Genomic DNA, 27,035 nt, shown 5'->3' with positions numbered 1-27,035 from the left:
ATAGAGTAGAGTGCGGTCAAAGAGTCCCTTGGCTCGAGAAGGGTCTTTAAAGAGAGAGAAACTACAATTACCTAGAAACCTACAACTTATAACCAATTAGTCAAGATATAAAAAGGTTTTTTATTGCAAACAATAACAAAGAGTATATAAAAAGAAGGCTTAACAATAATTGATAAAGATGGAGTAGGGTTAAATCATTCATGATGACTATTCGATGGCTATACACTAGTTCTTAAGGGTCATAAACAGTAGCGAATCGTACTAAGCGGAGCAATCCGATCCTTGATCGGGCTTGGGATTACCTCTAAGCTCTTCACCATCCTCACTCTCGTGAGTGAAGATGAAGGGCTTGAGCTATAAATTGTCCGCTATTTTCTCATCATTCCCTAATCTCGTAGTTGGAGGATAAAGCACTTAGATAGGAGGGTGGATGCAAGATTCAATCCTCATTGATCCCTTACACCCAATTCCATCTATTAATAAAAGATCAAATTACTCAAAATCCAACCCTCATTGGTATTTTGTGATCACGAAAGAACTCTTATTCCTACATAACATTATAATTAGTCTACTTCAAACTAATTTTTTTTTTTCATTTATTATAATTAAATTTTAATTTAATGAAAGCAAAAAGGGGCGCATTGATCGGAGTAATTTAAAAAAAAAAAAACATATGCATAAAACCTTAGGCCGTGCAACAAGCTAAGGATTAAAAAGCGCAAAGTTTATAGGTTTTGTAAAGAGAAAAAACTTGCATACACACTTTCAAAAATGGTATTCTTTCCATTTCAGTGACTTCTTGTTTTATTTCATTTGGGTTTTTGTCAAGATATATATTAAAGTCTTAATATCTCTAATGGTGCATAACTAAAAATTATTAAAAAAAAGATGATATTAAAAATCTTTGCGTTCAGACGAATAAAAAAAAAACCTACTTGATTATATTTTAACTTATAGGTTAAGAATAAAATAAAAATTAAGAGTGAATTGCACATAATATCAAAAAATAAATAGGACAAAAATACTAAAACAGAAGGAGTATAAAATCAAAAGATGTCAAATTTAAATTAACTCAACCAACACATGTTAGTATAAGTATATGATTTATTATAAAAAAAAATGCTTTCAATAGACAATTGTAAAGCCGTGACAATTTAACACCTAATCACCTTACGTGCCCACCTGTGTGGACATATATATAGGGCATCCGTGTGATCAGTGCACTTGTATACACACTTGTTTATGTTATCCTTTTCCTAAAGCATATAATAGTTGGAGGATTAACCACCAAGTATCGTAAAAAAAGTTCATAACGCACTATTTTAGTGTTGTGGAATCTTCTTATATGTAAAGTATTTCTAACAAAATTGTAAGGACTTGCATCCGCCTGTTACATAATGTCATGGTACGAATGAACCTCTCCAAAGAAAAGACAAGTAAATTATGAGTTAAACATTTGATTAATTAATGGGATTTGTGTTGATTTTTTGTAATGCTCTAAAATGTGCAGAGCCGAAGCCAGAAGAAATAATAAATAATGTGCAAAATATAACGGAAGTTATAATAAATGGTGATCATATGAATATTACGAATGAAGTTCCCGATAGAACATTAATGGTAGATTCCAAAGAACTGAAGCGTGCGGCAGAAGGGAAGTGCTTAACCAAAGGAAATGTATGTAGAATTCCATTCAAAGCAATTAATAATTCCACTAACAAGCATAAAAATAAGAACGAACTATCAATAATAACTAAGGAGAAGTATTAGAAGATACCTGCATACGATGAAAATGATTGGAGAACAAAAATATAAAAATCCACAAAAAATCAACTCTCAACCTCGATGATCATGGCTTGAAAGCTTGATATAATTACCAACAATTGCTAATAAATTAATATAATTAACTAAATTAATGTATAAAATAAAGTTTTATTAAAAAATTTGAATTTAACGCAAGAAAAATTAAGAAAAAAAGCTAGGGTTTATAAGTGTAAAAAGGGAGATAATGGAAAGGAGAAGCTAAAAATAAGAAAATTGCTAATGTCTTCTTATCGCCACCTAATGCTTTAACATATTAATTTTCTGAAATTGGGCCAGGAAGGTACATGTTATATAAAATTCGCGGAAAGGTGTATCACAAACGCAAGGTGTATCCGTTTGGGTCGATCGATCGATCGATCTCCAATGTAAATTTCACAAACATTTTGGAACACCACCCTCATAAGATCGATTGGTCGATCTATATGGATCAATCGGACGATTTCCTTCTCTTTTGGCATGTCATTTTGAAAAAGCTCTATCTCCTATGTTATAACTCCAAATTCGACGTGTGACCAGTTGATTCGAAGCTAACAAACCCAGGTTTTATCTTCCATAAAGATATCCACCAAAATCTTAGTGAGTTGACCTCCATCGGCACTTAAGTTGACTTTTCATAAATGATGCATCTTGCTTTGCTCGGTTTGGATTTTTCTCCACCTCTTAGCCTCATTTTTTCCTTAGCTTTGATCCATATCACCTCTAAACTAGCATGCTTTAAAACTCCAAAATAGATGATCATTCTGCAAAAACGAACAACAAACATGCCACCTTACAAAAGAGCGTAACACCAAGCAAACGCAATGGAAATGCACGGAAACCAAGGAATATTCAATAAATATCATGCCCAAATAGAAGGTAAAAACGAGTTTTATCATGATTCTAGGCTATTTCAGATGGTTCCTTGACGATAGATGAGGTTGTTCCTAACAGTTCAACTTTGGGTAGATCGGACAATCGGTTCAATGCTTTTTATAAATATAAAAACTCATATACACCAAAATTAATATCCACGGTTATATGTGAGGCTAAAGTAATTTTTCATGTTTAAATAACCTTTTTTATTGAGTGAAACGTTATTGCGCGTGGCAAAACCAGAAGAGTAGAAGAGTATGCTACCATGAGTATGCTATATTACCAAGAATAGGGTGTTAGCAATTTGCTTTATAATCACTTATAAACAATCTTTTGTATTATTATTACAACTATAACACATAGTACGGTAAAAAAACAGAATTATATTCATAAATTTAGAAAAAGTTTTGTTCAGTCAACCTTTGTCAAATGTTCATAGTTATATATCAATAATCTTTGGTTATATTCCTAAATATATGAATTTATAACCACAATTGCTTTTTTTACCTTTTCCCAAATAGTAGATATTGTTGTCTTCATCAACTTCACTGTTTTCCACCATTGATGAAGCTTAATTTAAAAAAATCAGATGTTTGTTGTCTTTATCAACGTCAATGTTTTCCACCATTGTTGTCTTCTTCAAAAACAATAGACATTAATGTCTTCTTTAACATTACTATTTTCCACCATTGTTGTCTTTTTCAACATCATATTCCCTTTCACACGCGCTTGTGAAATGTAAAGCATCAGTTTTATTATTTAAATAAACCTAAAATACATTGGGCTGGACTCTTGAAAGCCGTCTTTCCTAAAGACGATCTCTAATAGGGCTTGCTTCCCCTATTGTAAACTAATGTCTCTCTTTTAACTCCCATCATAAATGATTGTGTTTTTACTAATTTAAATTTATCAACAGTTGATATTATGTGTCGTTTTTAGAATACCAAGACTCAGTATATACAATTACATTTATCAAAAGCTTGTTAAAAGTAAATTTTTAAATTTAAATCTTTAATATCACTTGTTTTTTGTTTCTAGATCTATCACTGATATTTTGCAATATTTTTATTTTGGATAATAATTCTACCATTACTTTAATCTTTATCCATAAATTTTCTTTTACTTTTGATTGTATCCATACAATTTAATAGTCCAAACAATTTTTAATATATGTGCTACTATTCTGTGTTATAAATTCATTGGGATTGGACGAGCATAAGCCTAATAGAAATTTATTTTTATTATGTTGCATAAATATTTCTATCTATTGAATATTTTATTCCAACACATTAATTTAACTACATATATTCAAAATTTATCACTAAAAATTTAATCATTTACCCATTTCAAGCCCCTATTGGATTTGTAATTTTTAAACTCATTCTTGCAAAAATATATTTTTTACTAATGCTTTAATGTGAGCGGAACTTAGATGGAGTAAAAGTAAAACCTTCTCTAAATCTTAATATTGAAATCTGAATAATAAATTATTTATATAATATATTAGTACGTAATGTCATTCTCACTTCTCGTCCCTCGTAGTTACCATGGTCCATGAGAGTCAGAGATATGCTCAGATGCTACAAATTATGTGGGGAAAAAAAATAAACCGTGATAGAAATTTGTTTGGGGCTCAGATTCACCACATTTCACGTGCTCACTAAACTCTTCAATTTTTAATTAAATTTAGTACAACTTGTCCTATATGAGACCGTCTCAAGGTGAGACGATCTTAAAATAAGTTCATTAAGTCAAAAATTTCTATTATTGGGCTATTACATCAAGTATGAGGCATATCTTACGATGAGACCGTCTCATACAGGAATTTGTGAATTTAGTATGCCTGGTGAAATATATTTGGTTGAGTTGGGTTCGGATTCGCGTTCAGATCATATATAAACAAGATTAAACTGTTTTAAAAATATTTGATAAATAACTTTTAATCGAGCTGGAAAATAAGCTATAAGCCAAAACTAAAAAGCTATTCATAGTACTAACTTTTTTAATTGAGTTTTAGTTTGTGGCCTACTTATTATCTAATAAATAGCCAACAACCAACAACAAACATAATTTTTACTGAAATTTCTGAAACAAGTGACTTTTAAGCAAATAATTCAAGCTGACAAAATCAACTAACAACTTCAAACAACAATTTACGTTAACTGCTATTTATCAAACAACCTCACATTCATAAATAGATAAAATATTTTATATGATAAAAAACATATATTTATATATAAAATAATTTATATTTCAGAATCAAATTATTGCGTGTAAAGTACTTAGTTGCTACCAAATCATGCATTAATAGGTAATGTTTTTAAATACATATTTGATTTGATGAAAAAATTATTTTTGAAATATTCAATGTAATAAAATCTTTTTGAATGCTATGTACTTATATTATAACATGTTGTTTCATTTAGTAAAACTCTGTGATGTCATCATTTGAATACTTATCAAGCTATTTTTATTTTATTTACATGTATTTTATTTATTTATAGCTAGTTTTATGATTAAGGGTCAAGCTTGTATAGTAAGATGTAAGCTGATAGATTCGGTTTCGTTAAGTTTTTTTTGTTGCAGGAACCTACCATTCTGAGGATCTCGTTCGAGCCAGGGGACTTTATTGTCACATCCTGCTTTATGGGTATGGGTTGCTGCATTCCTAAATTCCCTTCAAAAATCCAGATGATAGTTTTCTATGAACACAATACACTGAAAACGATGATGATGCACATTATATTTGCTTCCTCTTGTTGAAGTATTCAATTTGAAACATAACTACTCTAATATAATTAAATTGCTTCAAGAGTACCATATATTTACAATTTTAATATAAGTATTGACTTAACGGCCCGTTTGGTTGATGGTAATGAAGTAATAGGAACGAAATGTTGTAATGGCAATAGTAATGAAGGAATAGATATGAGAATTGGTAATAAAGATTCCTTTGTTTGGTGTGCATGACTAAAGAATAGTAATGGAAGATAATATTCCATTGATTGCATTTGGTTGTTAGTAATAAAAAATGATAATGACTCTTAGTTTCATTATTGTATATTTGTATCTAAAAGCATTATTGTATCTAAATTATTCCATCTAATGATTCTTTTTTTAATAATTATTTAGATAATTATATACATTACCTTTTTTTCTTCATTATTTTTTTTTTCGGCTCGAAACAACATTACTTTATTTTATTACCACAGTAATACTTCATTACCATTACCGCCTAATACCAGGTTGTTTGATGGTAATAAAAATGCCCCTTTTTGGTAATTTCATTATTTTATTTTATTACCATCCATTACCATTGAAGGCATCCAAACAACCAAATTTTTCATTACTTAATTTTATTACCATTACCGCCCTCTAATACCATGTACCAAACGGGCCGTAAAGATTTTACTTTAAAAGCTAAAAGAAAACCATATTTTCATAAATTCAAAAGAAACAATCAACGAAAATGTGACAAGAGTACAATATTTTCAGCATTAGTGACATCTAATTCTTCACTTAAAATTTGAATAAGCGAATATATATGAATTCAAATTTTAATTCCTTGTTAAAGAATTAGCATTGCTGGTCCAAATTTTAAAGACGATTTTCTTCGAATTGGAACTTTTATAAAGGTGCAAATTACCATGTAAACTAATAGTCATTGGAGGCGTACAAATTTTGCCTATCATAATGTGGTCACCAAATACAAATTACTAAGCAGCTTGTCTTGTATGAGACCATCTTATTATGTGACAAGTTAATACAATTATTTCATTTTTCTAATTAATCACTTTAAATTTATAAGTGATAAATTGAACAGTACACTAAATATACACACTATAACAAAGGTTCAATTATAACACAATATTTTTGACACTTCATCAAAATGTCACTATTCTTAGAATATCATCGTAATACTTCAATCTCAATATTGTTATTCTCATTTTATCGCGTACCTTTTAAATTACTCTTAAAAAAATAATGGAAAAATATGAGCAAGAACATTTGTAAGGAGTATTACGTAGGACTGTTTAGTCAATGCTCTTCGTCATTTCTCCTTGAAAATGATGCTCTCACTTTCTCGTCCGTGACCGTCACCATTTTGTATTTGATACAATAAATAAAATAATATTAGAGACAATAATGATCATGCATGCATGCATGTCCTTAGAAACTTAGTCAATGGCACTAACTGCCATATAATGATACAATTTTCATCATCTAGTTATATTGTGAGACTTCAATCTTAAAGCTTAATATTTGTGGTTGAAATGATTATTTAATATGATATTAAAACTAAAGTATATAATTACAAATTTGTATCTCGATTAATCAGTAATATTTAACACCAAATATGATAAAAGTATGAGTAGTATCCAGACTTTTAATCCAAAAGTTTCTCGTTGTATGAATAGACGTGATAGCATATATATGAACTAACCTAGAATTTCAACAATACGTTTATGGTATGCTTGGTCAGTGGTACTAAATAATAGTGATGAGAATGATTTATAGTGTAAAATTTCATTAAAATTTTCATGTCATTCCCACGGTGATGGAATTTTGATCATAAGAAGGTTAATTTGTGTACAAATTTCGATTACCACCTAATACCATCTTCCACAATGGTAATGCATTGTAATGAATTTTATGAAGAAAATGAGATGGTTGAAGTTGGACAAACATGGCCATCAAGGTAACCAAGAGATTTTTCAACTAAAACTACTCTAATTTTCATTCCCAAAATCATCATTTAATACCACCTACCACAAGGACCGTTAAGATTATAACTTATAATTTAAAAATATGTTATACACTCTATCATTGTCTTTCAATAGGATTTGATGAATCTTGAAATAAATTTACAACCATATAATGACATAATGGTCTAGATGCATATAAATTCTCCAAAAGATGGGCCAAGAATTTGACATTTGTGTCCAATATTTTTCACAATTCTTTTCCTATTGGGTGGGTTAAGAGCTCACTCTCAGAAATAAGGTGATGAATTTGATTCTTACATTATTTTAAACTTTTTATCATTTCTGTCAAATCTATTGTCGGATAAAAGTGTTTATTGAGCAAGAAAGACCATACGTGTGTTTGATTGGTTTTTTTTTTTATTGGGTTTTTCAGCACGCAAGTCTTCTATAAGACCGTCTTGATCATCATGAAACGGACCCATATAATTAACCAATTCTTCTAATTAATCACACTATAATTACTTTAAAGTTATAAGTGATTAATTTAAGATTTCACTTTAAAGTTATAATTGGCTCATTTGAAGATTATAAGTAATCATTTTAAAATTATAAGTAATCACTATGAGACTATAAATATATATTAATTGGGTTAGCCTATTGGAGATGATTTCACCATGATATTGTATTATTTGAGAATTTGTCTTGAATTTTTGGTTGACTTCTTACCTTTATAACTCTTTAGTTAGGTCAAATACTCAAAAAAGTATTTAACAAATAAAATTCAAACCGTCCAAAGCTAACTTTTAAGCCAAACCTAAAAATTAAAGGTAGCCTTTTGTTTTATCTTTTACTTCCTCTGTTTTCATTTATTCTTCCTATTTACGTTTTGTATAGATCCTGCAATGTAAACTTAGAAGTCAATAATTTTGATTGTGCGTTTTCAAAAATTCTAAAAAGTTGATATTTTGAAAATATATATCACTACGAATCTATTAAAATCTCACATGAATATGTTTTTTCATAAAAATCGATGAAAAATCATAGTAAAAGTTTAACACTAATTGAGAGGAACATATGAAAATGGAGGGAGTATACATAGCTTTTTACCCACTGATACTCTAACATCTAATCAGCAATTAAAAATTAATTTTTACCAAAAAAAGCTCCATATGACAACTAAATTAAACAACTAACAAATCAGTCAACATTTTCAAATATTCAAATCAATTAACAGATACAGCTAATAGCTCCCACCAAGTACGTACCGTCTTTTAATCGGCCAGCTAGGACGGCTTGATCCCCGTCTAATTGTTTTTAATTGGTTAAAAAATTTTAATTTAATTTGATCACACAAATTTGTTTTAGCCATATATAATAAATTACATTAACATTAATCGATAACCCTCTAAATTTTTATTTAACATCCGTGACTATTACAGATAAAAAGAGAATAAATAAGAATAACCAAATCCTCGTCACTATTCCATTGGACTACTATGTGCTTCAAAAGTGAAAGGTGCTAACAAATTTAGTGTATTCTGTCCTATTTAAAAAACTAAGAGTAGTTATCATAACAACTGCTAACTGCGTGTCATATTGTCTCACTCATTAACCTCACTTTCTCACTGATTCTCTTCTCGATCATTACTTCCTTTTCTTTCACAATTACACTATCTTGAAGGTAATATTATTGAAGGTAAATAAGCATGACCATTAAATTTATCAAAACATATATATCAAAATTACACTATCTTTTCACTAACATTTTTAATTAACATTTAATACTGATTACTAAATAGGGCCGTTAAGCCACGTCTGATTTCCTTATCATTTCCACCCTTTCCCCACGCAACTTTGTCCTATAAATATCCCTCCCTTTTCCCCAAGTTTCCTCACCACACCCAAATTTCTAAATCAACAAAAAATAATGTCACGAAACTACTTTTTTCTTTTCTTTCTTTTCCTTTGTCTTATTCTAAGTGCAGAAGCCCGCGCCACATTTGCTTGTGATCCAAGAAATGGGCTAACAAGGTCTATGCGCTTCTGTAAGGTCAACCTCCCGATTAAAGTAAGGGTTCAAGACCTTATCGGAAGGTTGAACTTACAAGAAAAAATAAGGTTGTTAGTAAATAATGCAGCGGGAGTGCCGAGATTTGGAATTCAAGGGTACGAGTGGTGGTCGGAGGCTCTACATGGAGTATCCAATGTGGGACTCGGAACCAAGTTCCAAGGGGCTTTCCCGGGCGCTACTAGTTTTTCTCAAGTCATCACCTCCGCAGCTTCTTTCAATGCCACTCTTTGGCAAGCTATTGGAGAGGTAAGATAATAAACACACAAGGAGAAAAAAAAAATAAAATTTGTGAATTTGTTTTGTTTCATGTTAGTGTTTTGGCAATATTATTATTATTATTATTATTATTATTATTATTATTATTATTATTATTATTATTATTTGAGGTTAGAATTGAATTGTATTTAAAATGAAACAGGTGGTATCAGATGAAGCAAGAGCAATGTATAATGGAGGAACAGCAGGATTAACATATTGGAGTCCAAATGTGAATATATTTAGAGACCCAAGATGGGGAAGAGGCCAAGAAACTCCTGGTGAGGACCCTTTTTTAGCTGCCAAATATGCTTCTAGTTATGTTCAAGGTCTTCAAGGTCATTACAATAAGAACAGGTTAAAGGTTGCTGCTTGTTGCAAGCATTATACTGCTTATGATCTTGATAATTGGAATGGCATTGATCGTTACCACTTTAATGCTCGAGTAAGTCCTTTTTATGTATCCACTTAATACTCTTCTTTTTTTATTTTATTACTTTGATTTTTCTTTTTCTTTTTCTTTTCTATTTTTGATTGTTTTTTAATATATAGGCCCTCCGTTCTCTAATAAAGTTCCTACAACAAATATTTACGGGAATTAAGCAACACTACTCGTAGTCAATGACATAGTCAAAATAGAACAGCCATTGAGCCCCATTCATCATTGGTAGACGACTTATACAATTTGATAAAGTTACGTAAGATGCTTTCTTAGTTTCAAATTAGTGATAACGTTTGCTTTTTTATGCAGTTAATGTATAATTTAATTCTTAATATCTTTAATAATGTATGATAAAAAATTATAAAAATTTAATATTAATAATCTTTATATTGAGACGAATTAAATACAATCTTACTTAACTATATTTTAACTTATAGATTAAAAATTAATAACAAACTAAAAATAATAAATGAATATTACAAGTAATTTAGACGTAGGAAGTACTACATACTATGACTTGAAACATACTTCAACTTCCCAAGAAATGGATTAGAAAATTGCTACGTTGATGATGTGGAAGTGAGAACCAAAACATAAAGAATTAAAGTTAAGTGTAATACCTCAAAATAAATGATGGGACTTAAAAGCATGAGGATATGCAAGTCGCAACATGGATAATAATCTTCATAATTTTGCTAATCTTATCTACAATTCTTCCACGCAACAATATTCATACCTTCAACTCCTAGTCTCACTCATTTTATATAACTTGAAAAAGCTGAATCGATTTATCTGATAATCGATATTAAATGGTGAAAATAATAATAAATAGTTAGTGTAATTTTAATATAAATATTTCTTAATAAATTTAATAGTCATGCTTATTTTTGTATAACGTATACTCATTTTCTTTACAAAATTCTTCCAATGCATTACCGTTTGAAAATGTGATACTAGGTTGTAATAAAAAACTTGAACAAAAAAAACTTTTAGGTAATTTCACGTGTTAACCTTGAGTTGTCGGCTTTTCCATGTGGTAGGCAAATATTTTTTTCAATCCACATGATGACCTTAAGGTTCCAACGTTTCCACATGGTAGACAAAAGGAAAGTGTTTTTGGTAACTTTACGCTATTTTTCCCAAATATAATGACCTTTTTTTTCAAAAAATAGACGTCGTAATCACCTAATTCATTGGCCACATATTTCGAAATCCAGTCGAAATTGAATGCTTAATTTAACTAAAAATTTAACATTTTGTTTAGCAAATGAAAGAGTTAGAAGCTCAGTGTCACCATGTGGATTTATTGTCTACCTGCATGTGGAAAAACTAAAAACTCAAGGTCATTATATGGAATTTCCCAAAACTTTTTATACTCAAACTTTCATTATAATTTATAATGAAAATATATAATCATGATACATATTACAGAAATTTAAACTACTAATTATTCTCATTACTATTAATTATTACTGATTACTAAATTGTTAGTTGCAAAATGAATGTAACAATGAGTATATTAACTTTGAAAATTTAAAATCATGATAATCATTTATCGTAGCAGATACATGATTGAACCTGTTAAACCAATTGATTAGACATAAGTATAAGGAACTACGACTATATTATTATCAACTTTCGTATACAACTTTTTCTTTATGATTGGTCAACGAGGGCAATGTTTCTAATAACAATCTAATCATCTTGATAAATCTTCATTGACAATATTAATTTAATATTTGCTTATTTGATTTTGATATATGATGCCTATAATAATATACTCCTATCTCTCACTCAATTTCCCACATTTTTTTATATATTATTTTGTCTAAATAAATTTTCTTTAATTTTATTTTGGAATATAACCCAATTATTTTACTCTCTATATTTTCCTTTTTATTTCTAAATATTCAATTAATTTAACTTATTTTACCTAAATTCTTAATCTCTGTGTTAGCCAAAAAGCAACTGGGCAAAACGGCCAAAACGAAATAGTATATTTATAAATTATTCATCATCATAATCATACCTAGTGTATCTTTATAAATGTGATATACTAAATTACTTCAAATTACTTATTGGAAATCAATATTTTTTTATTTATTATTTAAACAATAAAAATAACAATCTAAATGGGGCGGGTGGATAGGTGAGTAAGCAAGACTTGGAGGACACATACAATGTGCCCTTTAAAGCATGTGTAGAAGAAGGACAAGTTGCTAGTGTCATGTGTTCCTACAACCAAGTTAATGGCAAGCCTACTTGTGCTGATGTTGATCTACTACGTAACACTATACACTATTTTCCTTTATCTTTCATTTATAAGTTTCAATCATTATTTATTATCTTCTTTTAACCAATTATGTACTCCTATCTTAAATATTGATTTTTGAAATTTGGGTTAGGTATATTGTATCGGATTGTGACTCAGTTGGTGTAATGTGTTCTGAACATTACACCCGCACACCGGAGTAAGCAGCTGCGGATACTATCAAAGCGGGTTAGTTTTATATTCGATTTAATACATTATTTTCTTTTTAGCTGATTGTTATTGGAATTTTTGCTCACAAAAATGTTAGTAATTGGAATTTTATTTTCCATTCTACTTCCATGAAAAACTGAATTCCTATATTACCGTCCACGTAGAACGGGCTGGAAGAATTTTTTTACCAAACTGCTATCTAAGAAAGCGGTTTGGTTGTATTTCAAATCAAATGACTTTCTTAGATGGTGATTTGCTATAGACAATATTTTTTAAAAAAAAATATAAGAAAAACAAAACGCCATCTCAGATGAAAGTTTGCTCTTTTTTACAGATATTCATTATACTAGCGATTTGGTTATTAATAAAAATTATAAAAAAGAAAAATCAGCCAAACAAAACTGCTATCTGAGATAGCGGTTTAGATTAAATACCAAAACACTATCTCAGGTAGCGATGTTATCTCGCGATCGTTACCACTTTAATGCTCGAGTAAGTCCTTTTTATGTATCCACTTAATACTCTTTTTTATTTATTTAATTACTTTGATTTTTGTTTTTGTTTTTATTTTCTATTTTTGATTGTTTTTTAATATATAGTCCCTCCATTCTCTAATAAAGTTCCTACAAGAAATATTTACGGGAATTAAGAAAAATAGAATATTTTAGATAGTGGATAAATTATTTAATTGAACAATAAATTTGATTGGAGAAAACTATGGACTATAAGCATTAAAAAACATTAAAATAAAGTTCGTAGAAAACATGTAGGGACCATAACTAATAAAAAAATATTTTTATATAGTCAGTGGGAAACATGTGGAGACCATAAAAAGTATAAAAATGTTAAAATGAAGTTCGTTAAAGAAATGTAAGGTGCATAAGCATTATAAGAATATTAAAGTAAGGATAATAAGGTTATTTTTGTTCAAAATTTGTCATATAAATAGGAAAATGAATTAGCAGGATTCAAACAACCAACTCCAATAAGTAAATTTGTACTAATCTCAGGAAAGCGACAATCATGTTCTTGCATTTGCATATCAATAATCGTGTAGAAAACATTAAGACGATAATAGTGCTCATTTATCACATCTGAGAGTTTGCGTTTCGACTTTCCTCGAGCACGTAAAGGGGCTAACTCATCCATTCTAGGAATATCAATGTCATGTTGTACACAAAAAGATTTCACTTCATTCATCAAAGATTCCCATCCTTCATCCCTAGTCTTCTGAAATTGCCTCTTAGTAGTACCAAGCAAGGACATAGCATTTACAACGTCATTATCTCTTCTTTACAAAGATAGACTTAGTCCATTAGAGATCCTTAATACTAATTTCATTGAATAAATCATGAAAGCAATATCAAAAATTTATATGCCATCCAAACTAGCTTGTGTTCTAGCAATATCATCATCTCCGGCAACTCCAAGAGCATCAAGCACATTAACTATAGGAGAAAACATTTGAATGAAATTGGAGAAAGTTTTAAAATGAGAACCCCAACGAGTATCCCCAGGACTTTGAAGACCAAACCTTTCCAGTTAATAGCTCACCTTCAGATAAGGCTTTTTCAACCATCTCAGCTTTTTTTTGTCAAAACTCATCTCTACGTTTATAAGAAACACCAATAGTATTCAATGCAAGATTGGTCAAATCAATAAGACGCTCAACATCAACATGTTTGTGTGCAACCTTAACAAGAGTCAATTGAAGTTGGTGAGCAAAACAGTGTACATAATGTGCAGATGAACAATCATTCTGAATTAAAGTCCTTAGCCCATTAATATGACCTCCATGTTGCTTGCTCCATCATAACCTTGCCCCTTATATGAGATGGACTCAAAGACAACTGAGCAAGCATAGAATATATTGTTTCTTTGAATGAATCAGCAGTAGTGCTAGTAACATGGGCAAGACCAACTAAACGCTCCATCACAAAACCCCTTTTATCAACATATCTCAAAACAAGAGCCACTTGTTACTTACAAGAGACATCACGGGATTCATCGACTAAGATAGCAAAATAATCATCCCCAAGTTCCTCAAGAATAGCGTTAATGGTCTCTTTATAACAAGCATTGGCAATATCTTTTTGGATCAAAGGAGATGTCTTTTGATTATTACCAGGAGCATTTTTTAAAACTACATTACCAACACTTTCATTAGTTTTGGAAAAAAACTCTAAGAAAGTAAGAAAATTATCTTTCCTACTGGATGTTTCACTTTCATCATGACCTCGAAAAGGTAATCCTGAATACAAAATTAATCTAGCACTATCCACCGAAGCATTCAAACAATTTATATATTCAACTTTAGCTTGATCAGATTGTTTGTGAAAAGCAACTTGTATGGATTGCTTTTGCATCATAAGATTTTCACATCTTTTCACACATTGATTATGAATACTATTCAGTTCCCCAATATGTTTATCAAATCTTTTGATATTATTCTAAGTCTCAAACCTTTACTAATGAATGTGTCTCCTCTATAGTGACTTGCAATTTCACTTTCAGTTGCAAACAAATAACAACACAAGCAATAACAAGCATCATTCTTAAGACTATATTCTAACCAATTAGAATACTTATCATACCAAGACTTGTTAAATCGACATGCATATCTAGACAATATAGTTTGAGGATAAGTATCATGTGGGGGTTGATAGGGACCTCTTTGAATATAAGCTCTCCTTACCTCATCGCGATCATTCACATCATAATTTGAAATTGGCCATCTATCAGCAGGATCGGATGGAAGAACACTTACATCAATTCTACTTTTTTGAGTAGAAGGGGTATGTTGTTGAGGCGATTTAGCTTCCTCTAGGGGGAGTTGGTGAATTTTCAGATCTTAAACTAGTATTGCCAATCGACGATCCAAAAGATAATTTCTTTAAATACCTATCCATTTGAACTGTAATAACATGATCAAATAGATCAATCCCAAATTCACGCTTGAACTTTTAAACTAAATTACTAAAATACTAAATAACTAATTAATCACAATCATAAAACCTTTAAAGTTTAAACTATCTAAATAATTAATCGAAATTATCAATTGGTATTTGTTAAATAAGTAATTGCTAAGAAAATTATAAAAAAAAAACCCTAATTTTTTAAAAGCCCTAATTTTACCTAATCATTATTAAGAAAATTATAAAACTAAAAACTCTAATTTATCTAAATAGATAAACATATAAATATAAAAGCCCTAATTTCTAAACAAATAGATAAATTCATAAACTCATAAACAAATTGATTAGAGATAAACAAATTACAAATAGAATTAAGAATTAAAAAGGATAAACTTGAAAGCCCTAATTTATTTACATATTCCACTGATTGCCGCCGGTGTCTGATTGAGTCAAGATGGCCGGCTCGCCGCTGCAACAGGCCTACAGTGCAACTCGGCTACGGGCGGTTGTTGCTTCTTGAATATCGCTACTCGTTGGTTGAGTGTTCAAATGGGAGGGAAGTTAACTTTAGTTCTTTTGATTTTGAAATTGAAAAAGTGGGTGGGGAAATGGCAGAGAAAAGTACTGATATTTTTTTACAAAGGGAATTAATGATAGCCAGCTAGCATGGGAATGTGGGCCAGGATATATTATTATGAAAATCAGAAAAAGCCAAAAAAAATTAAGTTAGAGGGGTTTGAACTTGTGATCTCTTAGTTAAAAGTCCATTCCTTCACCAACTTAGCCAACATGACCTATAATATTAATTTTTTTCTCAAAATTTAAGTGATGTCAGTTACATCGTTGACCCCCCATTAGATCCGCCCCTGCATGCCGTCAACCTCCCTTAAGTACTCTCTCTATCCCTTTGCAATTGCAATAAAGGGCGTTGGCACAAACATTATCAATGTGTTGAAAACATTTAAATTGTATGAATAAGATTATAATAACATAAATGTTTGGATGAGAACTAATTAATGTGGTGGGGCATTTTCATAAAGCAAAAAGTTACAAAATTAAAAGATAGTGAGGGTGTTTGGCAATTGGCTGTTAGCTGTTAGTTGTTGGCTGTTGGCTTTTTAGGTTGGTTTGTTTGACCAGTTGGAAGTGTTGGCTGTTTTTGTTGGCTTTTAAGTTAGTTGAAAATGCCAGTGTTTTATGACGATGTTTGGTAAAATTAGGTATTGATTGTTGACTGTTTATTAGAAAAAAAGTCGGCCCAACAAGCCAACATGCCAACAAAAAAAGTTAGTTGGAGAACTTTTTAATATTGGTTTAAAAGCGAGCTTTTCAGCTGGCTTTTTACCAAATAGTTTTTTTAGATGTTTGACAAATCAACAAACCAAAAGCCAACCAAAAAATCAATGAAAAAGCTGCAAATCAAACACCCCCTGACTAAAAAGAAAAGTGACAAACTCAAAGAAACAGAACTACAAAAATTCAATAAAATTGTGAAATAAAAACATTGTGGTTGATGTAATTTTAGGTGTGGCATGTGGATACACATCTCCATTGCAAGGCATATCAAGATACACAAAAACGATACATGAAGCAGGATGCATAAATGTAGCTTGCAATAGCAACCAACAATTTGGGGCAGCAATATCAGCAGCAACCCATGCGGATTCAACAGTATTACTAATGGGCCTGGACCAATCCATCGATGCCGAAGCCCTAGACAAAAAGTCTTTTCTTTTACCGAGCCACCAACAAGAATTGATTTCAAGGGTGGCCATGGCTTCTAGAGGCCCAACTATTTTGGTTTTGATGTGTGGTGGGCCTGTTGATGTATCCTTTGCTAAAAATGACCCAAAGATTAGTGCCATTTTGTGGGTTGGTTATCCTGGTCAAGCTGGTGGTACTGCTATTGCTGATGTCCTCTTTGGTACTAATAATCCAGGTTAGTTTACTAATTCCATTTCTCTGGGGCGTAATTTATAATGATTGACTTTTAAAACCAATCACTAACAGCCCTTTTCGTAGGTAGTAATTAACGGTGGTTAGGGGTCTTCAAAACCGGGTACCGGGTATCGACCCAGATCCGAAAATCCGGGAACCCGCTTTTTCGGGTACCTAAAATTGTGACCCAGATCCGACCCGGTTAAACCGCGTATCCGGATTTCGGATACTCGGTTTAAACCGAGTCGGAAACCAGATACCCGGTTTTGATTGTTTCCTAAAAATTGTAATTTTTTTCCTTATTTTTTTATATACCGGGTCGAAAACATGATTTTTATAAGAAAAAATTGTGTTTTTTTAAAATTGGAGCTAAATTAGGCAAAATATTTATGTATTTTGAAATACGTCGTTTGAAATATTATTTAAGGACAATAATAGAATATAATTTAACACATTACTTTGAATTTTAACACATTTAATTTTTTTTAGGGTTAAATGATTGTAATATATTAATTATATCATATATATTAAGAATAAGCATTTTATTTTATTTTTTTCTAAAAAAAAAAATCACAAAATCGCATACCGGGTACCCGGTTTTACTAAAATCGATATCTGGATCCGACTCGAATACCCGGTTTATAAACCGGGTACCTGGTCCGAAATACCCGATTTTGACAAACCAGGTTAATTATCCGATTTTTTAAACCGGATACCGGATATTCCGGGTCGGGTTTTGCAAACCGGGTTTTTTTTAACACCCCTAACGGTGGTTATGAAAATGAAAAATTAGTGTAATTTTAGTTGAAAAATCTCTTGGCTACCTTGATGGTCATGCTTGTCCAACTGCAATCAATTTATTTTCTTTATAAAATTCATTCTAATGCAGTACCATTGGGAGAGGTGGTATTAGGTGGTATTTTCTTGATCAAAGTTTCATTATCATGGGAATGATATAAAACTTTTTATGAAATTTTACACTATAAATTATTTTCATTACCACTATTTAGTACCACTAACCAAACAGACCATCAAATTAATACAATCAGGAGCTGATTGAATATTTTTATTACGAGGTCTCTAGAATTATTATTTATAATAATAAGACAAAATCAAGAAAATGTAGGGGTCATGGTAGTCAAGATGAAAACATTTAAAAAAATTTTCTTTTGAGAATAAGTATAATTTATAATTTATGTTTGGGCTGAACGCTCTCACACCTATTACTCTGTCTACCAATGACTATAGCAACGTAATCTCAGCTATTGATTATTATATTATGAAATCGGAGCTATATAATTTTTAATAAATTAAAAAAAGTTAAAGATAATATAATATTTAAAAATAGAAATTGATCTCTAAATATAATCTATAGTTTAACTTTGACACAAACTAATAAATATTGATTACTAATTGTCAATAACTTTAAATTTTATACTAAAGTTTTGTAAATAAATAAATATTTGTAATCTTATTATAGTAGTTTGGTTTAAAAAGATACTATAGTAAAATAATCTGTCTTGTATGAGACCGTCTCACTGTGAGTCTGGTCTATGCCAAAGGCTCATTAGTAATAAAAAAAAAACTAAGAAAATAAAAACTGAATTTCCATTTGTAGAAAAAATGATTTTTCTAAACATAATTTGGCTGACCTATTAATGTTGTCTCATAGTAAGATAGCCTCAATGGAGAAATTGTCATAGTAAAATTACCATTTTTTCCATTTTTAAATTTTCCATAATAATGTTGAATTCTATATGTTTAATTTTATTTTTAGGAGGAAAGCTTCCAATGACATGGTATCCACAAGACTATGTATCAAAAATCTTAATGACAGACCTTGCAATGCGGGCCAACCCAGCAAGAAGTTATCCGGGCCGAACGTACCGTTTCTATAAAGGACCCGTTGTATTCCCATTTGGATTTGGGTTAAGTTACACTAGTTTTACTCACTCTTTGGCACAAGCACCAACAAAAATGATGTTAGCCCTTAAAAACCGAATTCCTAATACAAATATTTCTACATTGCACACAAACAATGCCATAAGGGTGTTACACACAAATTGTGACTCTACACCTTCCCTAAGCCTCCACATTGATGTAACGAATATGGGTAAGATGGACGGGTCCCACACCGTCCTCGTGTACTCGACCCCACCCAATGGGGCCTAGTCGACCGAGAAGCACCTCATTGGGTTCAAGAAAGTCCACGTGTCGGCCGGTTCGCAGCAACGAGTTAGGATGAATTTACACGTTTGCAAGCATCTTAGTAGGGCAGATGAATTTGGGATAAGAAGAATCTCAATGGGTGAACATATAATTCACATTGGGTATGATCTCAAACATCAAATTTCTGTTCAAGTTGATTTAGGAAATTGATTAAGATCTTATATGGTAATTTTAAGACTAGTAGGAAATTATATACCATAAAGTTTGCCACAAGCTAAGTGTTGATAAACTAATTAAGGTGAAGTACCTGGTGCTATACATAGAATCATTATTCAGAAGTGTACAGAAAATGTGATTTTTAGTTTGGTTTGCTTTGTTTGATAACAATTTGAAAATAACTAATTGGAATGATGCTTTAAATTATTCAAGGAGTAGCTTACAGAGTTACAAGTCTGTATTTTGTACTAAATCATACAATTGTTCTCTAAACTTATCACGTTGTACTATGATGACAGTGTAGATATAAACTAATAGTATAAGGACCTTTTTTTGCTTATGTAACACATGAATAAATTGTAAACTAATTTCAATTGCAACTTTATCCCCCAAACATGTAATTCATCTACTGATTCTAATTGTCTATCTGTAATAAATCTGGTTGAATAATCTATATCGTCACATAAGTTTTTAAACCTATTTTACATATATTAATAAGGAAGAATTTAAATAAAAAAATTAATAATCCAAGGAATATAAAAAATAATAAAAAATACAGATAGTAATCGCACAAAATACGCGACTTAAACTGGGTTTAATTGACCTAGGCCCAATTAAACGTTTTGTGCGACTTCCAATTGTCTTTTTTTTTCATTCAATTTATCACGAAAATTCAAGTACGAGTTGAAATCAATATTTACCGAATAGGTTTGGTGATCAATTTTATCATTCATATTGTTTTCATGTTGAATTTCAGTTAAGAGCGTTTTTTAGAGAGAAACTAGAGAGAAGTATGAAATAAGTTATGACAATATTACAAATTCAATTTATGAAAAATAACAAAAAAATGAAAAAGGTATAATCATAATCATAATATTATTGGTTTATTATAAGTGATAATATGCAATTTAACGTGTCTTTTTGAACAAAAGAAATGTTATTATTGGCAAAGTATTTTGAAGCATCCTTAGAATTTACTCCTGTTTAATTCCTCAACACAAAAACTTTATCAGCTTATCTTTTATGAGACAGTCCCATATAATTAGCCCATTTTTTAATTAATTACTTAAAGATCATAAGTGATCGTTTTAAGGGTGTGAGTAATCACTCTAAGACTATAAATAGTGATTATTTTAAAATTATAAGTGATCGCTTTAACGTTATAAGTAATCACTTTAATACAAAAAATATGTATTGGACCAGCCCAATACAAATTGTCTAACCATAAAACCATCTTAATTAAGAATTAATGAAACTTTATATACACCTAGAGCTGTTCAAATGTGACCCGATTGGAAAATCCAACCCGAAATCGAAAATTATCCGACCCGAAATGCGTATCTTTTTTAGATTTATTGAACCGACACTACCCGAACCGAAGTTGCACCTGAACCGATTGACAACCGAAAATGGGAAACTGAATTCGAACTGCAACCGATTTTTATAACCGACATGTAACCGTTAACCGAAATTACCCGAACCTAATAGTGACCGAACCGAGTCATATCCGACCCGTATCATGCTTGAAACCGAACTCAACCCGGCTATAACCAACTTAACTTGAACCAATTTTTAATCAAACTGCTGTAAACCTGAACCAATTTCTAACATAGAAGTATGATCAACTCATGTTCAATCATCTAATTAGTTAATCTAATAAAGCGATAGGTATTTCACAAATTAAATTTTAAAAATACATTGTTTTATATATTTAGAGTAAATAATCAATGATTAATGTCTAATAAACTATTTTTAATCAAATTGGATGAAAAATGATAGAACTTAAATTTTAATTTACAGTCAAACAAGTAAAAGTAACAAAGTAATAATTACTAATTGATTTGCATTTTAACTATTTCCCTTAAGAAAAGAGAATATTGTCATGAATTAAAAAATGACTAACAACTTAATGTGACATTGACTCGATCGATAGTAATTAGTAACTCGTAGCCGAATTCTACTTGAAAAAAAATACCCGGATCCGATCTGTACCCGATAAAATAGAACCAATTGTTAACCGATAACAACCCGAGACCGATTGACACTCGACTTGAACTTTAACCGACACCGAACTGATGCAAACCTGATAGCTCGAATAACTAATCTTCAATTGAACCGTGACTAACCGACCCGACCCGAATGTGACCCGCTATAACACGCATCTGATAATAACCGATCCGAAATTCAATCAAATCGAATGACACCCGTCCAAAACCGACCAGATCACCGAATGAACGCCTCTATATACACCTAACTAATCATTAAAGAGTGCACAAAAGTAAGTAAAGTGTTGAGTCCATAGAGAAAATGGGATTAATAGATCATTGAGACAAATGATCAGCGGCGGCTTAGTGACATGCGGGGGTGCTCAATTGCATAGAGTTTTCTTATGGGGAAATTTGAACAAAATATTAAAGGGAGTTAACAAACAAAATTGAATTCGACTAAAATATGCTCAATCAATACAACCAAAGGGCATAATGTAAATTTTTAATCAAAGTAAAACTCTACGCTCTTTTAACGCTTTAAAATCATCCACAATCTTATTGACACTATATGTCTTTGCTTTTTGTCTCTCAATGTATATTACAAAACTATCAGCAAGATATTCGTTGCCTGATAGGTCGTTTTACTACCAAAAATAATTCCTAATTCACCTAACTAGTATAGTTGGGAAAGTAGGGTCGAACCACTGTGGAAGGACAAATAAAGTCACAATTTGAACCAAGTTCACTATTGCTAACGATCAAATGTTGGATTTTTGTTTATCTAAGTAGAACGCAAAAAACAAGAGATGAATAAAATTCAATAATTAAAAACCTAGGGCTAAAAGGATTCACTATGCATCGATCATGATTCATGAACAACAATTGGGATAGGAATGAATATAGGCGAAGGAAGATGTTGCTCTCGCAAACAAATTCGACAATCAAACAATAAAACAAGCTATCGCGATTAAAGCTTAATTGTTCAAAGAAGGAAATCGTTCACTCAAACTCGCAACTCTCGCTTATAGAGTTGAGCGAATAAAACTTACAAATTGGCCAAACATGCAATCAATCTAAAACCCATCAATTGAATTGCCTAGACAAACCAAATTTAAATCCTAAAATCAAACAAGAATCATGACCTTTTGCATAGTTTCACCAAACCCTAGAAATAAAATTTCTCACTAAGCATGTTAAAACTAACAAGAGATTCAACAATTAAATTCATGGAGAAAATCAAATTCAAATTTAATGGAGAAACAAACATTCAAAGATAACAATGATAAACAAGAACAAGAGATTAGAATTGAAACTAATACCTTCAATATAATTAAAATTACAATGTTCAAGTGTTGATTAACAATCCCCCATGGCAAGTAATATGAGAAATCTCTTCAATATCAAACCCTCAAAACAGAAAAAAAAAAAAAAAAAAAAAAAACTAACCCCCTGGAAATTCCCCTCAAAAGCTATTTATATCCTCCTCCAAAGAGATCGGAGGATACGGAAGTTACTAAAAAAAAATAACTGCTTGACCCGGCCGGGTATGTGGAAAACCGGGCGGGTGCGAGGCATAACTAAATCTCAAAGATCAAAAAGTTTCAATTAAAACAATTTTTGGCGCGTCGCGTTATTATTGGTCTCTTAGCGGTGCATTTACTACCCTAATTAGAATTACCCTCCTTAGTGTGTGAAATGTGTCCCACTATCGAAAAAGTAACCCTTTGGTATTAGCATTTGAGTGACCTATGTACTGTAGATGTAATGCACCGTTCTTTTTTCTCTGTTTGATTCCCTTTCTGTTAAAATATAGTTTCATTTCTAAATCAGGTTACACTTTGTTGGTTCTGAAAGATTTATTAATAATTATTTTTAACCATGATTTAGGGTTTCTGATCCTGACACATACACTTTATTACATAATTATTAATTATTTCTAAGATGATTAATGATCTAAAGTTGCATTAATTTGACTAAGTCAAAGTAAAACAAAAAAACAAAGAGAATATTTTCTTAATCAACCATTCAAATTATCTTCACAAAATATACTAATAATTTGAGATTTTTGTAGGTTTAAATAAGCTAAAAAATTCAGACAGATTTTTATAATAAGCTTTGCAAACGTCCACGTTGCTATCACTGAATATTTGAGTTAGTTTTATTTTAGATATTCAAATATTTTGTGAACATGCAAACAACTCCAACTTCGCTGGATTGCCACTAGTCAAACTTAAGAGATTTTCACTTCTCATTATAATTTGTAGAAATTTTATGTCGTAATCAAAACTTTTAAAAAAATTTACGCGGTAGTTCTTAGATTTATCAAAGTGTTTCACTTTGACTTTTTTACACTTCAAACTTTAAACGTTAATTTTAAAGCTTTAGTACTGTGTATGCCTATTTATGTGACTCACCACTTCAAATGCCATTAATTTCAATATTTTTTCCCTAAAACATAAACCCTAACTCTACCATCTTTCATCCAAATCATGTTTATTCTCCCAAATTCAAAGATGGAACAATTTTATAAACCTCAGGGTTACCACATGAATTTTTTAAAAGTTTTGGTTACCATGTGGAAAACCCAAAACCTTAGAGTTACCACGTGGATTTTCCAATAATTTTTATTTAGATAATGTTAATATCTATTACTCCCTCCGTTCCTTATTGTTTGTCTACTTTACTTTTTGCATACATTGGCAAATTTTAAAAAAACTGAAAGTTTATATTGGGTGACTTTAATTAAAACTATATAAAACCAACACTTAAGGTTATAATTGGTAGATTATAAGTGATTACATTAAATTATAAGTTATCAATTTAAGATTAAAAGAGTAGATCAAGTCAGTCTAATAAAAGTAATCTCATTATGAGAATTATTCTCTGATTTGAGAATTTGGTAATCACTAGTGCAATTACTCCGTTACACACTACATTATCACATGAACAAAAAGTGAAACGACACAAAATGACAAATCGAAACAACTTTAAAAAATTGAAAGAGTATATATTAAATACTAGACTGAATTTCCATAAATTTTGGATCATAAAAGAATTATTCTAAGATTAATTCTAAATCTAGAATAAGAAACATATTTTTCTTATTAAACATATAATTTACTAGCTGAGATGATTAGTATTGATAATTAGATTAAGTTGATACTTTAATTAACAAAGATTAGGCCGGCCAGGGTTGTATTAAACGTGATGAACATTATGTAACAACTAATTAAGTAAGAGGCTTAACACTACTTTATTTATAACACAATTGATTTATTATCATGGAAAACCATTATAAATAGCAAGCTTAATAGTGAATTAAAATTAATCACATTGCTAATTAATTAATTAAACATACAATAATCATAATTACAAAATGGCATCAATGAAGAAAGTCATGTTTGGTGTTCTTTTGTTGTTTATTGCATTTGAGTTAATTAGTTGCTTTCCTCTTTTAGGTTATCGTCAAGAATCTATACAACCTGGCTTGATTCCATATTCCAAATGCATAGACGAAAAACAATCATCATGCATGCCAAAAGGTAATTTTAGCACTTATCATGCTGTATTTCAATTTTTACTCTCTTCTTTTCGCTTGTTGTCTATACTCTACGTTGATTTTTTTTTTTTTTTTTTTTTTTTTTTTTTTTTTTTTTTTTGTTGATTGTTGTTAAATTGGTGTATCCTACATCGACGAATTTAAGATGGTGTGCACACTTTATAACTTATTAGACCTTTCCTCCCATTGTCATATGAATTTAGAATAGTATTTCCCTTACGATAGAGTATCTGCACCTCATATTTTCCTTATCAGATACTTGCATTCATGATAAGTTAAATTTAACATAACTATTAATGAAGGCAATGAAGGCCTAAGTCCACAAGCTCTATTCGATAAAAAGAGAAAATGCATAAGCGACTCACACGCAGCATGCCAACCTATATACAACAAAATCTTGTCAGGTAAATTTGGTTTTTTATTTAAATTTTTAATTTTTACTGTATTTTCATGCTTTGTATTTCTTTACTAGCTCTAAATAAATAAAATTATACATTTCTAAAATTTTTTTTTTATTAAATGTATATCAATACAAATTAATATATGATATTTTTATCACATAATTAATAATAAATTTATAAGATATTAACGGTTAAATTTCAACTTGTTTGACCAAAAAATAAAATAATTACAATGACAAAAAAAGAAAGTATTAATAATTGGCATTTGGCAACCTTTTTTAGTTTGATATCAACTGTACTATTTTATACTTTCTTTATTAATGGTTATGGCTCCACACAATTAAACTGTTTTTATTTAAATATTTTTTTAAAAATTGTGGTATTCATATTTTTCTACTAAATTTATATATCATAATATTTTTTTAATGCTTATAATTTCTACTTTTTCTAATTAACTTTATTATTAAATAAAAAAATACATTAACCATCTAAAATATTTAATTTTTCTTAATTTTTATGAATATTGCTTATGAGAATATTTATAGAGACGGAACGAGTATATTATAAGGAAAATATTGTTAATGATAATTAAGTACTTCTAAAAAGATGTTTATATCATTTGTGTTTATTGTATTTGTGTTTATTGTACTTCTAAAAATTGCAGAATTCCGGATTACAGAAGCAATTGATGAATTCTTTTGCATTGGACAACATTGTCTTCGACAACCAACATTACATTTGAATTATTAAAAATGGTTGGTAATACGAAACAAGAATGTGATTAGCTGATAAATCAAGTCATCTACTTTGTGATCACCAAAAAACTCTTAATCCTACGTAACATTAAAGTCTTAATATCTCTAATGGTGCATAACTAAAAATTATTAAAAAAAAAGTTGATATTAATAATCTTTGCGTTCAGACGAATCAAAAAAAACCTACTTGATTATATTTTAACTTATAGGTTAAGAATAAAATAAAAATTAAGAGTAAATTGCGCATAGTATCAAAAAATAAATAGGACAAAAATACTAAAACAGAAGGAGTGTAAAATCAAAAGATGTCAAATTTGAATTAACTCAACCGACACATGTTAGTATGGGTATATGACTTAATATAAAAAATAAATGCTTTCAATGGACAATTGTAAAGCCGTGACAATTCAGCACCTAATCACCTCACGTGCCCACCTGTGTGGACATACCTATAGGGCATCCGTG

General features: G+C 30.3%; 1 pseudogene; it reads left to right on the top strand.

The window, feature by feature from the left end:
* Positions 1 to 9,281: 9,281 nt before the first annotated feature.
* Positions 9,282 to 26,565, top strand: LOC130810149 (beta-D-xylosidase 1-like; annotated as a pseudogene).
* The last annotated feature ends 470 nt before the right edge of the window (positions 26,566 to 27,035 follow it).

Source organism: Amaranthus tricolor, chromosome 1 (assembly GCF_026212465.1).
Source record: "Amaranthus tricolor cultivar Red isolate AtriRed21 chromosome 1, ASM2621246v1, whole genome shotgun sequence".
NCBI classification, from domain to species: domain Eukaryota; kingdom Viridiplantae; phylum Streptophyta; class Magnoliopsida; order Caryophyllales; family Amaranthaceae; genus Amaranthus; species Amaranthus tricolor.
The sequence above is the reverse complement of the archived record's forward strand: the minus strand, read 5'-3'. Positions and strand labels throughout refer to the sequence as shown.